The sequence below is a fragment of the Artemia franciscana genome, unplaced genomic scaffold (assembly GCF_032884065.1).
Source record: "Artemia franciscana unplaced genomic scaffold, ASM3288406v1 PGA_scaffold_56, whole genome shotgun sequence".
NCBI classification, from domain to species: Eukaryota; Metazoa; Arthropoda; class Branchiopoda; order Anostraca; family Artemiidae; genus Artemia; species Artemia franciscana.
The window spans coordinates 686146-701442 of NW_027062696.1; the positions used below are offsets into that span (position 1 = coordinate 686146).

At 38.0% G+C, this 15297-nt stretch overlaps 1 protein-coding gene across 6 annotated transcripts in view; it reads right to left on the bottom strand.

The window, feature by feature from the left end:
* The window catches only part of LOC136042014 (xylosyltransferase oxt-like), an 85091-nt gene that overhangs the window by 20188 nt on the left and 49606 nt on the right, over positions 1-15297 (bottom strand). The gene's annotated exons all lie outside the window — the stretch shown is intronic.

Genomic DNA, 15297 nt, shown 5'->3' on the forward strand with positions numbered 1-15297 from the left:
TGGAAACTGGAAACTGGAATTGAACCACACTTTTCGTACAGCCTACTATTTGAAGTACGATCGGTCAGCCGGGTACCCAAAGCCATCCGTAGGCAATTTCTCTGGAAAACATCTAGTAAATCTTCACCCGCTTTTCGGATCACCCATGGTTCAGAGCTATATTTGACCATTGTCATTATCGAACCTTCCAAAATTCTACTTTGGTTTCCAAATTCTTCCAAACTTTTTTTAATTGTAAAACCACTCTGAGCCTTGGCTATTTTACTTTTAACATCATCAATGCTCCCACCTTCTTTACTAAAAATACTACCAAGGTAAGCGAAGCTGCCCACCTGATCAATCTTTTTTTACTCAACGTCACCTTTTCATCTTCACTTATTCCTAACCTTAGTTACTTAGTCTTCTTAAAATTAATTTTCAAACCTATTCTAGCACCATGAACTCGTGAAACTTCTGAAAGTTCATTCATTTTGCTCATACCTAGCCGAATCAAACTCAAAACGAGCGGAAATTAACATGAGTAGGACTGATAACCCCTATGCCTTCTCAAGACCAGAACATAATTTTCGTTTTACTGAGAACAACATACGTTTTAAATGTTTTTACTTTTTTTTTACTTTAGTAAATAAAAAACTATCAAAACTTTTAGGAATAAATATCAGTATATGTCAATTAAACAAACAATCAACTGCGAATTTTTTTTTCAATAAAGCCCAAATTATGTTCTGGTCTTGAGAAGGCATGGGGTTTATCAGCCCTACTAATGTAGGTTTCTGCTCTTTTTGAGTTTGACTTGGCTATTTATTGTAATTTCTGTCCGTATTGAGTTTTATTTGTTTACTAGCTGTTGGGGTGGCGCTTCGCGCCACCCTAACACCTATTTGGTGGGGCGCTTCACGCCCCCCCCTCAAGCCCCCCCGCGCGCGTAAGTCATTACGCGCCATATTAGTTACGCGCCTTTGTAGTTGTGTCCCTGTGTCCCACCTGTGAATAGATATATATATATATATATATATATATATATATATATATATATATATATATATATATATATATATATATATATATATATATATATATATATATATATATATATATATATATATATATATATATATATATATATATATACTAGCTAATTTCTGTCCTTATTGAGTTTTATTTGTTTACTAGCTGTTGGAGTGGCGCTTCGCGCCACCCCAACACCTATTTGGTGGGGCACTTCGCGCCCCCCCTCCTCAAGCCCCCCCCCCGCGCGCGTAAGTCATTACGCGCCATATTAGTTACGCGCCTTTGTAGTTGTGTCCCTGTGTCCCACCTGTGAATATATATATATATATATATATATAGATATATATATATATATATATATATATATATATATATATATATATATATATATATATATATATATATATATATATATATATATATATACTAGCTGTTGGGGTGGCGCTTCGCGCCACCCCAACACATAGTTGGTGGGGCGCTTCGCGCCCCCAAGCCCCCCCGCACTCGTAAGTCGTTACGCGCCATATTAGTTACGCGCAATTGTAGTTGTGTCCCTGTGTCCCACCTGTAAATATAGATAGATTTATATATGTGTTTCAAACTACGTAAAAATTGCGAATATACAACATTCTTGGCTTTCCCACTAATGGGAGCTTTCCGTTTCCAATTGCCAGCAATTGATCTGAAAATGTTTGACCAGAGTCATCGTTTTGCAATCGGACACGCATATTTGTAGTTAATTTTAATATTTTTACGTGTGCCCATAAGTTAGAATTTTTCAGGCAAGCATTCATTTCGTCTGCAGGAGTTAAACTACGTAAAAATTGCGTATATACAACATTCTTGGCTTTCCCATTGTCTGTGCATATACAAAGCCGTATGTACTAATAATGACGTCATATGCAAACGCTCTTTTTACAAACAAACAAACATGCATACACACAACTTGTTTTTATATAGATAGATAATAGATAGATACAATACAAATTAACTGCGTAAAACTTGCGAATATACAACATTCTTCGCTGTCCAATTGTCGCTGCATATAAATAGATTGTCAGGTTTACCGACCCTCGAACATGCAACGTACAATTGTCCATGGGAAAAACAATCAGTATTAAGATCTATACCACATTTTTCTAATGATTGACCTTGAGCTTTGTTAATGGTGATTGCAAATGCTAATCGAATTGGGAATTGCAATCTTTTAAATTGAAAAGGCAGATCCGTTGGAATCATGGGAATGCAAGGAATAAGAACAGCCTCACCCTCAAAAGGCCCTGTCAAGATTGTGGCCTCTATTAGGTTTTCCATTGTTTTTTTTTTTACGGCAAGTTGCGTGCCATTGCAAAGCTTTGGTGGGTTGATATTTCTTAAAAGTATTATTGGTACGCCTATTTTTAGTTGTAGCACGTGTGGTGGAAACCCTGAAAGATCTATGGAGTTTAAAAATTCAGATGGATAATTAACCGCTTCATTTGGTTCCAAAACTGTGTCGACTGACTTGTAAAGGACTGCCTGGTCTCGAATCTTGGTTAAAACAATATTGTTGATTTTGTGGACGTCTATATTTTTGGGTGCGAGAATCGCTCTTTCACTTAGCCATTTATTATTTTTATAATTTTTTAGAATATTCGGAAATACTTTTTCAATCAATTCATTTTTGACGTCACTAAACTTCAGAAATCAGCAGGTAGTTGTATACGTCCTGAAATTGAGTCTACTGGGAGCTTTCCGTTTCCACTTGCCAGCAATTGATCTGAAAATGTTTGACCAGAGTCATCGTTTTGCAATCGGACACGCATATTTGTAGTTAATTTTAATATTTTTACGTGTGCCCATAAATTAGAATTTTTCAGGCAAGCATTCATTTCGTCAGCAGGAGTTGATCTAGGTATTATAGGTAATGTTTGCCTGAAATCTCCCGCAAGCAATATTAATGTGCTGCCAAAGGGTTTCGACTTCCCTCTCAAATCTTTCAAGCATTGATCCAGAGCCTCGAGCGATTTTTTGTGTGCCATTGTGCACTCATCCCAAATAATAAGTTTGCATTGCTGTAATACTTTACCCATCCCAGATGATTTGGAAATATTGCACGTGGAAGTTTCTGTAGAATGCAAATTCAGAGGCAATTTCAAAGCGGAATGAGCAGTTCTTCCACCAGGCAGCAATGTTGCGGCTATTCCGGACGACGCAATTGCCAACGCTTTATCATTTTTTGATTGAATTGATGCCAGAATCAGTTTTATCACAAACGTTTTACCAGTACCTCCTGGCGCATCCAAAAAGAAAATTTCTCCAACGTTGTTATCGACACAATGCATTATCGTATCATAAATGTCTTTTTTTTCCGATGTTAACTTGGAAATGTTATTTTGTACATACGACAATAGATCACTCGTACTGTAACTTTGTTCACGATCCAATTCTACACATGTCGAAACAGCAGCAATACGGTTAGGTGAAGGCATTCCCAAATCCTGCAGAGGTTTGTTTGCCATACGTACGCACAAATCTTCTATAATAACTAAAGTGTAGTTATAAATTTCTGATGTAAAATCAAAAGTCATATCTGACGTCTCTAACTGTTTTCGATGGAGTATATCTTCGGACATTTTTGACTTATATTTTTCCCATAACTCTGTAGGAGCTGATGGAGAGCAAGTTGTTAAAATGATGCCAAACAATGCACGAATTTGACTTGGGGTTGACGTTTCGCACGCGTCATTGATGCAGTTATCCCAGTGTTGGTCATTCTCCAACAAATTCAGATTTTGGCATGCACTACGGTAAGTGTCATGTATGGTGGTAAGTGTAACGGTACCACCATCGAAGTAGATAACCAGTGGGTTGTTCCATATTCCCCATTATTATCAAAAACATTTAATGCACACATAAACGTTGAATACTGTAACTCCGTAAAGGCAATCAAATACATATGTAAATACCTCAACAAAAGCAGTGATTTTAATATTTTTACGTGTGCCCATAAATTAGAATTTTTCAGGCAAGCATTCATTTCGTCTGCAGGAGTTGATCTAGGTATTATAGGTAATGTTTGCCTGAAATCTCCCGCAAGCAATATTAATGTGCTGCCAAAGGGTTTCGACTTCCCTCTCAAATCTTTCAAGCATTGATCCAGAGCCTCGAGCGATTTTTTGTGCGCCATTGTGCACTCATCCCAAATAATAAGTTTGCATTGCTGCAATACTTTACCCATCCCAGATGATTTGGAAATATTGCACGTGGAAGTTTCTGTAGAATGCAAATTCAGAGGCAATTTCAAAGCGGAATGAGCAGTTCTTCCACCAGGCAGCAATGTTGCGGCTATTCCGGACGACGCAATTGCCAACGCTTTATCATTTTTTGATTGAATTGATGCCAGAATCAGTTTTATCACAAACGTTTTACCAGTACCTCCTGGCGCATCCAAAAAGAAAATTTCTCCAACGTTGTTATCGACACAATGCATTATCGTATCATATATGTCTTTTTTTTCCGATGTTAACTTGGAAATGTTATTTTGTACATACGACAATAGATCACTCGTACTGTAACTTTGTTCACGATCCAATTCTACACATGTCGAAACAGCAGCAATACGGTTTGGTGAAGGCATTCCCAAATCCTGCAGAGGTTTGTTTGCCATACGTACGCACAAATCTTCTATAATAACTAAAGTGTAGTTATAAATTTCTGATGTAAAATCAAAAGTCATATCTGACGTCTCTAACTGTTTTCGATGGAGTATATCTTCGGACATTTTTGACTTATATTTTTCCCATAACTCTGTAGGAGCTGATGGAGAGCAAGTTGTTAAAATGATGCCAAACAATGCACGAATTTGACTTGGGGTTGACGTTTCGCACGCGTCATTGATGCAGTTATCCCAGTGTTGGTCATTCTCCAACAAATTCAGAGCTTGGCATGCACTACGGTAAGTGTCATGTATAGTACCGTTTACAGTTCTCAAATACTCAAAGGATGTCGGACCGGGTACATTCACCAAAAGCAGGCGTAGAAAGAAGCATTCATGTTGATTGGGGTGAACGGTGTAGAGTCTTCCTATCGTGGTATCTTTGAAGATGGTAGGTTGGCCGTCGACTGACTTACCCTGTTTTCGACGTTCAAATACTTTATTTTTAGTATTCTACGTGTAATACGAAGGCACTTCAGTATACAGCAGTTTTTTTGCAAAAGAATCATTTTTGCAAAGCGAAAAAAAAGCTGTTAATTTTGTATCCGGTGGATTCAGGGCTCTTTGTTGCACGTTGGTTTCCGAGAAATAAACACGTTGACCATTCTGTAAATGTACAGCTAAGTGAACAACAGCTGGACTACGTTCATGTATCGGAAATGAAAGAATTCGCCAAACAGCTTCATTACTGCTTATGTATCTTCCAGCCTGATATTGTACGATTTCGTCGAAATCTTTGATTTCGGGCTGCAAGCCAAAAACTGCCATGTCACTGCTTTTGTTGAGGTATTTACATATGTATTTGATTGCCTTTACGGAGTTACAGTATTCAACGTTTATGTGTGCATTAAATGTTTTTGATAATAATGGGGAATATGGAACAACCCACTGGTTATCTACTTCGATGGTGGTACCGTTACGCTTCTTTATTATTGCTGTTTTACCGCCATCTTCAGTAGATCTTCTTCTATATTGTGGGTAACCATCATTGCCAGTAATTGTGTTGGATACTAAAAGTCGAGGATATTGCTTTGTGCACCTTCCTTTGGCCATGCATGGTGAATTTTCGTTCAGTGCACCGCAAGGTCCATGTATCATATTTTTTACAATAATATCATGTAACCCCTTATCGACATTTTTATCAGGTATTTCAGCGGAAATCAAATCATCAATTTCGTTCGAAGTAATTTTTTTATGTAGCCAGATTAATATATGTGCGTGTGGCAAACCTCGTTTTTGCCATTCCACTGAGTACATCCAGCATCGCACTGAACCAACAACTTCAAGTTTTACTATGTAGTTTATCAGTGATTTCAACTTTTGCCGGAAGACACGGGCCGTAATGTCATGCCTATGAACCGCCGATTGTCCTTGAAGTAAAAGCTGCAGTATCTCGTCCCAAGATTGATTACATGTAAATGTAATAAATAAATCTGGACGACCATAGAGACGAACATACGCAATAGCATCTTGAGCATATTCATGCATATGATGGGGACTGCCAGCATATGATGAAGGTAAAATTGTTAATCGTCCAACGTTTGTGGTATTACCGTCATTTATAACGGCATCTCGCAAATGAATGTATTGTTCAGAGCGGAGCTTGGTCTGATTCAGGCGGATATATAGCAAACGTTCAGATTCAATTTTAGCATACATATCAACGACAAATTGGTGAAACAATTCACGGCATTTTAAAATATAATTTTCTTCATCCTGCCGAATCATTAGTCTATAGGAATAATAATGCATTGCACTGCATTTCTTATTCATTTCTTTGTTAGTGGCTGGATTCATCAATTTATTATTAAAGTGATAGCCGTCGGCTCCATCCCAAAAAATGATAGGATATTGTAGGGCATCGTAGCATCGATGAGTTTCAGCAATTCTTAACAACTGAGCGTTTCGCTTATGAAGAATAATATCTCGAGGTAAAAACTGATCACCGACCATAACGATTGCCACTTCGTCGATAGAGCATTGTATATACGCACATGTTGGCCAGGAGGCGTTTAGTCAGGGGAAATAACAATTTTATGCGTATCAGTAGGCATCAAATCGATGGCTGTTTTGAACAGACGCACTAAATTATTATTTTCGTGGAATAGATGTTGCAATTGGGAAACGATTGTCCTTTCAACGTTGGGAGAAATTTCGCAACGTGTATTCAATTAAGAATTTCTATTACTGATGAAGTACAATTGTAAAAATTTATGATTCTCGCCTGAGAATGGTAGAAGGGACCCTGCTCTATGATAAATTTGCCCTTTTACTTTGAAAGTAGACATAAATTGATCTGGATTTTCGATTTGGGCTCCAAACGACGTCATTTGGAAACATGAGTTGTATTTTCTGATTTGTGACAAAAACGCTTAGATTCTGACGTAGTTCCAGTAAGGAAAGTCTTTAATGGCTCTGGTGGTGCAGCCAATAGAGGAAGTTTAACTTCTACTGAGGCGCAACACATTCCCATTGTTTCACCATTGAATTTCAAGGCCTTGCAATAGGGACAAATTTTAGACATTGTCCCGATTTGAACACATCTACTCAAGCTATAATCATCGACTGGGCTGTACCTGAATGCCAGGCGATAACTTTCAGGTTGCTCTGATTCCTCGGCACGCTTTCTTTTCTTACTTTCTCTATCAGCAACAAGCCTGATTTCTTGCTGTTCTTGTGATTCCTCGGCACGCTTTCTTTTCTTACTTTCTCTATCAGCAGCAAGCCTGATTTCTTGTTGTTTTTGTGATTCCTCGGCACGCCTTCTTTTTTCACTTTCTCTTTTAGCAGCAAGTCTGCTTTCGCGTTGCTCTGGTAGTTCCTCGGCACGCTTTCTGTTCTTTCTTTCTCTATCAGCCTCAAGCCTGTTTCCTTGCTGTTCTTTTGATTCCTCGGCACGCTTTCTTTTCTGACTTTCTCTATCAGCAGCAAGTTTTTTGGCATAGACTCTTTGAGCATCTTCATCGGCTTTTGCCATTGTAAGTTCATCAGTCATTTTAAACTTAAACATTAATAGATTTCTGCGTGAACATATATGTCTTAAATATCTTTAATGACGTCACCGTCATAGCAAAAATGACGACAACTAACTTCATGACGTCAGTCGACACAGAAACATGACGTTACCCGACAGACACACAGACAGACAATATATATATATATATATATATATATATATATATATATATATATATATATATATATATATATATATATATATATATATATGTTTTTAACTACGTAAAACATGCGAATATACAACATTCTTCGCTGTCCCATTGTCTGTGCATATAAATAGATTCTCAGGTTTACTGACTCTTGAACATGCAACATATGATTGTCCATGGGAAAAACAATCCGTATTCAGATCTATACCTCATTATTCTAATGATGTGTCCCTGTGTCCCGGTCGTCATTTATATTCCCTGTGTCCCGGTCGTCATTTGTGTCCCAGTATCCCAGTTTGTAATTTCTCTCTGAGTGTCCTGGTCGTCATTTATATTCCCTGTGTCCCGGTGTCCCGGTCTTCATTTGTGTCCCGGTCTGTAATTTCTATTCGAACAATCCCTGTGTCCCGGTCGTCATTTATATATCCCGCCTGTGCCCCCGGCATCCCCGTTGTAGTTGTGTCCCTATGTCCCGGTCGTTATTTATATTCCCTGTGTCCCGGTCGTGATTTGTGTCCGGGTGTCCCAGTCTGTCATTTCTCTTTGAGGTTCCCGGTCGTCATTTATATTCCCTGTGTCCCGGTCGTCATTTTTGTCCCGGTGTCCCGGTATGTAATTTCATCAGTTGACAAACATGACGTCAGTCGACAAACAACTTCATGACGCATACAGCTCAATCCTTATAATGACGTCAGTCGACAAACATGACGTCAGTCGACAAACATGACGTCAGTCGACACACAAACATGACGTCACTCGACACACACACATACACACACAGACAACTTATTTATATACTAGCTGTTGGGGTGGCGCTTCGCGCCACCCCAACACCTAGTTGGTGGGGCGCTTCGCGCCCCCCCAAGCCCCCCCGCGCGCGTAAGTCGTTACGCGCCATATTAGTTATGCGCCATTGTAGTTGTGTCCCTGTGTCCCACCTGTGAATATAGATAGATTTATATATGTGTTTCAAACTACGTAAAAATTGCGAATAAACGACATTCTTGGCTTTCCCATTGTCTGTGCATATACAAAGCCGTATGTACTAATAATGACGTCATATGCAAACGCTCTTTTTACAAACAAACAAACATGCATCCACACAACTCGTTTTTATATAGATAGATAGATAGATAGATACAATACAAATTAACTGCGTAAAACTTGCGAATATACAACATTCTTCGCTGTCCAATTGTCGCTGCATATAAATACATTGTCAGGTTTACCGACCCTCGAACATGCAACGTACAATTGTCCATGGGAAAAACAATCAGTATTAAGATCTATACCACATTTTTCTAATGATTGACCTTGAGCTTTGTTAATGGTGATTGCAAATACTAATCGAATTGGGAATTGCAATATTTTAAATTGAAAAAGCAGATCCGTTGGAATCATGGGAATGCGAGGAATAAGAACAGCCTCACCCTCATAAGGCCCTGTCAAGATTGTGGCCTCTATTAGGTTTTCCATTGTTTTTTTTTACGGCAAGTCGCGTGCCATCGCAAAGCTTTGGTGGGTTGATATTTCTTAAAAGTATTACTGGTACGCCTATTTTTAGTTGTAGCACGTGTGGTGGAAACCCTGAAGGATCTATGGAATTTAAAAATTCAGATGGATAATTAACCGCTTCATTTGGTTCCAAAACTGTGTCGACTGACTTGTAAAGGACTGCCTGGTCTCGAATCTTGGTCAAAACAATATTGTTGATTTCGTGGACGTCTATATTTTTGGGTGCGAGAATCGCTCTTTCACTTAGCCATTTATTATTTTTATAATTTTTTAGAATATTCGGAAATACTTTTTCAATCAATTCATTTTTGGACGTCACTAAATTACAGAAATCAGCAGGTAGTTGTATACGTCCTGAAATTGAGTCTACTGTTTGACCAGAGTCATCGTTTTGCAATCGAACACGCATATTTGTAGTTAATTTTAATATTTTTACGTGTGCCCATAAATTAGAATTTTTTAGGCAAGCATTCATTTCGTCTGCAGGAGTTAAACTACGTAAAAATTGCGAATATACAACATTCTTGGCTTTCCCATTGTCTCTGCATATACAAAGCCATATGTACTAATAATGACATCATATGCAAACGCTCATTTTACAAACAAACAAACATGGATACACACAACTCGTTTTTATATAGATAGATAGATAGATAGATACAATACAAATTAACTGCGTAAAACTTGCGAATATACAACATTCTTCGCTGTCCAATTGTCGCTGCATATAAATAGATTGTCAGGTTTACCGACCCTCTAACATGCAACGTACAATTGTCCATGGGAAAAACAATCAGTATTAAGATCTATACCACATTTTTCTAATGATTGACCTTGAGCTTTGTTAATGGTGATTGCAAATGCTAATCGAATTGGGAATTGCAATCTTTTAAATTGAAAAGGCAGATCCGTTGGAATCATGGGAATGCGAGGAATAAGAACAGCCTCACCCTCAAAAGGCCCTGTCAAGATTGTGGCCTCTATTAGGTTTTCCATTGTTTTTTTTTACGGCAAGTCGAGTGCCATTGCAAAGCTTTGGTGGGTTTATATTTCTTAAAAGTATTATTGGTACGCCTATTTTTAGTTGTAGCACGTGTGGTGGAAACCCTGAAAGATCTATGGAATTTAAAATTCAGATGGATAATTAACCGCTTCATTTGGTTCCAAAACTGTGTCGACTGACTTGTAAAGGACTGCCTGGTCTCGAATCTTGGTCAAAACAATATTGTTGATTTCGTGGACGTCTATATTTTTTGGGTGCGAGAATCGCTCTTTCACTTAGCCATTTATTATTTTTATAATTTTTTAGAATATTCGGAAATACTTTTTCAATCAATTCATTTTTGGACGTCACTAAATTACAGAAATCAGCAGGTAGTTGTATACGTCCTGAAATTGAGTCTACTGGGAGCTTTCCGTTTCCAATTGTCAGCAATTGATCTGAAAATGTTTGACCAGAGTCATCGTTTTGCAATCGGACACGCATATTTGTAGTTAATTTTAATATTTTTACGTGTGCCCATAAATTAGAATTTTTCAGGCAAGCATTCATTCGTCTTCAATGGCTCTGGTGGTGCAGCTAATAGAGGAAGTTAGATCCGTTGGAATCATGGGAATGTGAGGAATAAGAACAGCCTCACCCTCAAAAGGCCCTGTCAAGATTGTGGCCTCTATTAGGTTTTCCATTGTTTTTTTTACGGCAAGTCGAGTGCCATTGCAAAGCTTTGGAGGGTTTATATTTCTTAAAAGTATTATTGGTACGCCTATTTTTAGTTGTAGCACGTGTGGTGGAAACCCTGAAAGATCTATGGAATTTAAAAATTCAGATGGATAATTAACCGCTTCATTTGGTTCCAAAACTGTGTCGACTGACTTGTAAAGGACTGCCTGGTCTCGAATCTTGGTCAAAACAATATTGTTGATTTCGTGGACGTCTATATTTTTGGTGCGAGAATCGCTCTTTCACTTAGCCATTTATTATTTTTATAATTTTTTAGAATATTCGGAAATACTTTTTCAATCAATTCATTTTTGGACGTCACTAAATTACAGAAATCAGCAGGTAGTTGTATACGTCCTGAAATTGAGTCTACTGGGAGCTTTCCGTTTCCAATTGTCAGCAATTGATCTGAAAATGTGTGACCAGAGTCATCGTTTTGCAATCGGACACGCATATTTGTAGTTAATTTTAATATTTTTACGTGTGCCCATAAATTAGAATTTTTCAGGCAAGCATTCATTCGTCTTCAATGGCTCTGGTGGTGCAGCCAATAGAGGAAGTTTAACTTTTCCTGAGGCGCAACACATTCCCATTGTTTCACCATTGAATTTCAAGGCCTTGCAATAGGGACAAATTTTAGACATTGTCCCAATTTGAACACATCTACTCAAGCTATAATCATCGACTGGGTTGTACCTGAATGCCAGGCGATAACTTTCAGGTTGCTCTGATTCCTCGGCACGCTTTCTTTTCTTACTTTCTCTATCAGCAGCAAGCCTGATTTCTTGCTGTTCTTGTAATTCCTCGGCACGCCTTCTTTTTTCACTTTCTCTTTTAGCAGCAAGTCTGCTTCCGCGTTGCTCTGGTAGTTCCTCGGCACGCTTTCTGTTCTTTTTTTCTCTATCAGCCTCAAGCCTGTTTCCTTGCTGTTCTTTTGATTCCTCGGCACGCTTTCTGTTCTTTCTTTCTCTATCAGCCTCAAGCCGGTTTCCTTGCTGTTCTTTTGATTCCTCGGCACGCTTTCTGTTCTTTCTTTCTCTATCAGCCTCAAGCCTGTTTCCTTGCTGTTCTTTTGATTCCTCGGCACGCTTTCTTTTCTGACTTTCTCTATCAGCAGCAAGTTTTTTGGCATAGACTCTTTGAGCATCTTCATCGGCTTTTGCCATGGTAAGTTCATCAGTCATTGTAAACTTAAACATTAATAGATTTCTAGGTGAACATATGTCTTAAATATCTTGAATGACGTCACCGTCAAAGCAAAAATGACGACAACTAATTTCATGACGTCAGTCAACACAGAAACATGACGTCACCTGATCCACAGACAGACACACAGACAGACAACTTATTTATATATATATAGATATATATAGATTGATAGTGATTTGTGGCAGTTCTACGCTTGGAAGATTATTTAACTTCATTTCGGCTCATGTTTGGCTTAATGGAGCTTTTTACTTTTCTTTAAAAACAAGTTATGAATTTTTTTTTAATTAATCAGAATAAAAACGCATTGTAGGATATACTATCCGATAATTCTTAAAGAACAGAAAAGGATATGCATATGGAAGTCAAAGTCAGCTTGGCCGTCCAAAATTAAAGTCGTTGCCTGCAATAAACAAGTTTTGAGCTGTAGCAATTTATAGTTTCGTCTATGTATGATAAGTAATAATAAATTGTGTCTTTTGAACGACAATGAATGAAGCATCTAAAAAGCCTGCAGGTGCCACTTGCCGATGAAGCAGGAACAGATAACACAAATGATGAAGGCCGAACAGTCTTCAAAGCACAGATTTTGCCGAAGTTGGTTATTAAACTCATTTTTTAATTCCATTTGTCCTAAATGTCTAGAAAAAGACTTGGCAATACTGTCACTTTGGGATTAATTTGCACAGGTGGCCAATCTTGTAAAAAGATGCAGGGAAAAAACGGGAAGCAAAAAATATGTTTTTGGTTTTACAGAAATGATCGGAAAGCCTTCAAAAGAAATCCTACTATATGAAAAAATGCTCTTTCTGCAAAAAAACTTATACCCTTCACTCTCCCCTCGTACTTTAATAGGAATGATGTCCCAGAAACAAAAATATTCAAATAAAAAACAAAAGAGGATGGGACACTTATAAGCTATTCAAAGGCTAGAAATCGTTGTTGTAATGCTAGAATACCAGGCTCCATTACAAATTTTGTTCTGATTTTACGTATTCCATTCATAGACCCTACCAAGGAGGGACCTAAGTCAACCAAGGAAAAAGAAAGACAATAAAACGAAAATTCATTTTCAAAACCAGTCTTCTATTTATTCTCCCCTTTGTCTTTGGATCCATTTCAAAAAATTTTTGAAAACATTGGATCTATTTGAAACATTTTGCTGCCTGAAAATACAACAGAAGTGATTCAAATTTTTATAATTACACATTCTCATTTAAAAACCTCCCCTCTGTAAGTTTATTCTCCCCATCTATCGCCAATTTTCTGAGGGGGTCTTTGATTAAGTTGTTGTAATTTGAACACTACACTTGGTTTCCACGGTGGTTTTTGAAGACTAAGAAAGTGTTTTACTAACGTGTCTGGATTTATCATAAACAGGACAATGGTTTATAAATTAGGCCTTTAAAAAATTATGGCGACTGTGCTTTATGTTAGAAAATATAAAATTAATTTCCCCAGATATATAGATAATTTATCAGTGACTGACCCTGAAATCCAGTATTTCACAAACACGTTAAATAAGAGCCCACGTAACACAAAAAAGGACAAAAACGGTAAAATACACAAAATGAATTAAATTGTATGCACATCATTTTAGAATTCAACTGCAATCATTAATTGAAACGATTTGTAGTGAGCTGTATAAACTGAAACGGTTTATAATGAGTTTAGTCGGTTCGCCACCTCGGTTGTGCATTTGCACATCGCCTCCTTACGCGTATAGTATCGAAAGCTCAGAATCAATCACGGACTCTTTTAATTTGTGCAGTAGATGTGTCCGCGGCGTTTGATTCGGTAATTCATTCAAAGTTAATTTTGAACCTGCTGCACCAAGGTGTGAACCCACATGTAGCGGCCGTCCTATGGCACTGGTATTCGAGTAGCCTTATCCGTGTTAAGTTGAGTAGTGAATTCCTGTCGAAACCGATTAAGCTTCACCGGGGACTGCGTCAAGGGTCGGTTCTAAGCCCTGTACTCTTCAATTCACTAACCTCGTCGGTAACAAAAAAGATTAACGGTGGTTTTAACACTGAATGTATGGATGTGAGCCTACTGTGCTACGCCGACGACATATTACTGGTGAGCACATCGCTTTGTAACCTTCAAGCTAATATCGATCTCCTAAGTCGAGGTTATACTAATATTGGTCTGGTTATTAACCCTGCTAAAACAGAATTTCTTGTATTTGAACCCCCGCGTGCGCCGTCTGAAGTTGCCCGTCGCGAGGCTACCCGTGTTACCGTTGCAGGGCAAAGTAGTACTTCCAAGCCGCAAGTTGAAGTACCTAGGTATCACATATGGAAGCGACCTCAGAAGCTCGCGTGCTCTTTTTGTTGACCAGGTTCTGTCCGGGTTTTTCGGTCTGGGTATGCTAAACTTGCAGCTCTGAAGTTTAAATTTAATAAGCATATTCTTGCTAGGTTGTATCGTGCCGTCGCTCTTCCCTTTGCTCACTACATCTCACCCGTTTGGCATTGGCTATCGAATTCGGATATGTTGCGAATCCGTTCAGGCTTTTGCAAATATTTAAAGTTTCTGCTTGGTCTGCCACTTTACCTCCGTAACACTGGTCTGCTAGAAAAGTATCATATACCTGATCCTGTTGAGTTCATGCCGAATTTTGAAAAACAAGCTCTCGTGAAACACAGGGCACTATTATTTGATTTCCCAGCGACTTTTTTGCTTGATAGTTGAAGTGTGATTTGTTTGTATTTAGTGATTATTATGTTCGGTTGATTTGTTTTCGTCTTTAATTTCTCTTTTCTTTTGTTTTGCTCCGCTTCTTCATGCTTCTTTTTTATAAGCGGGTTTGTAATAAATTATTATTATTATTATTATTAGCTAAACATTAGCTAAGTTCAAATTGAATGGAAAAGAATTCAACTTGTAGATTCAAACCCATTTAAATCAAACGTGGAGAAGAACAATGACCTACTCAAGGAGAAGATGATAAAATTATCACCACCACTACAAGAGAA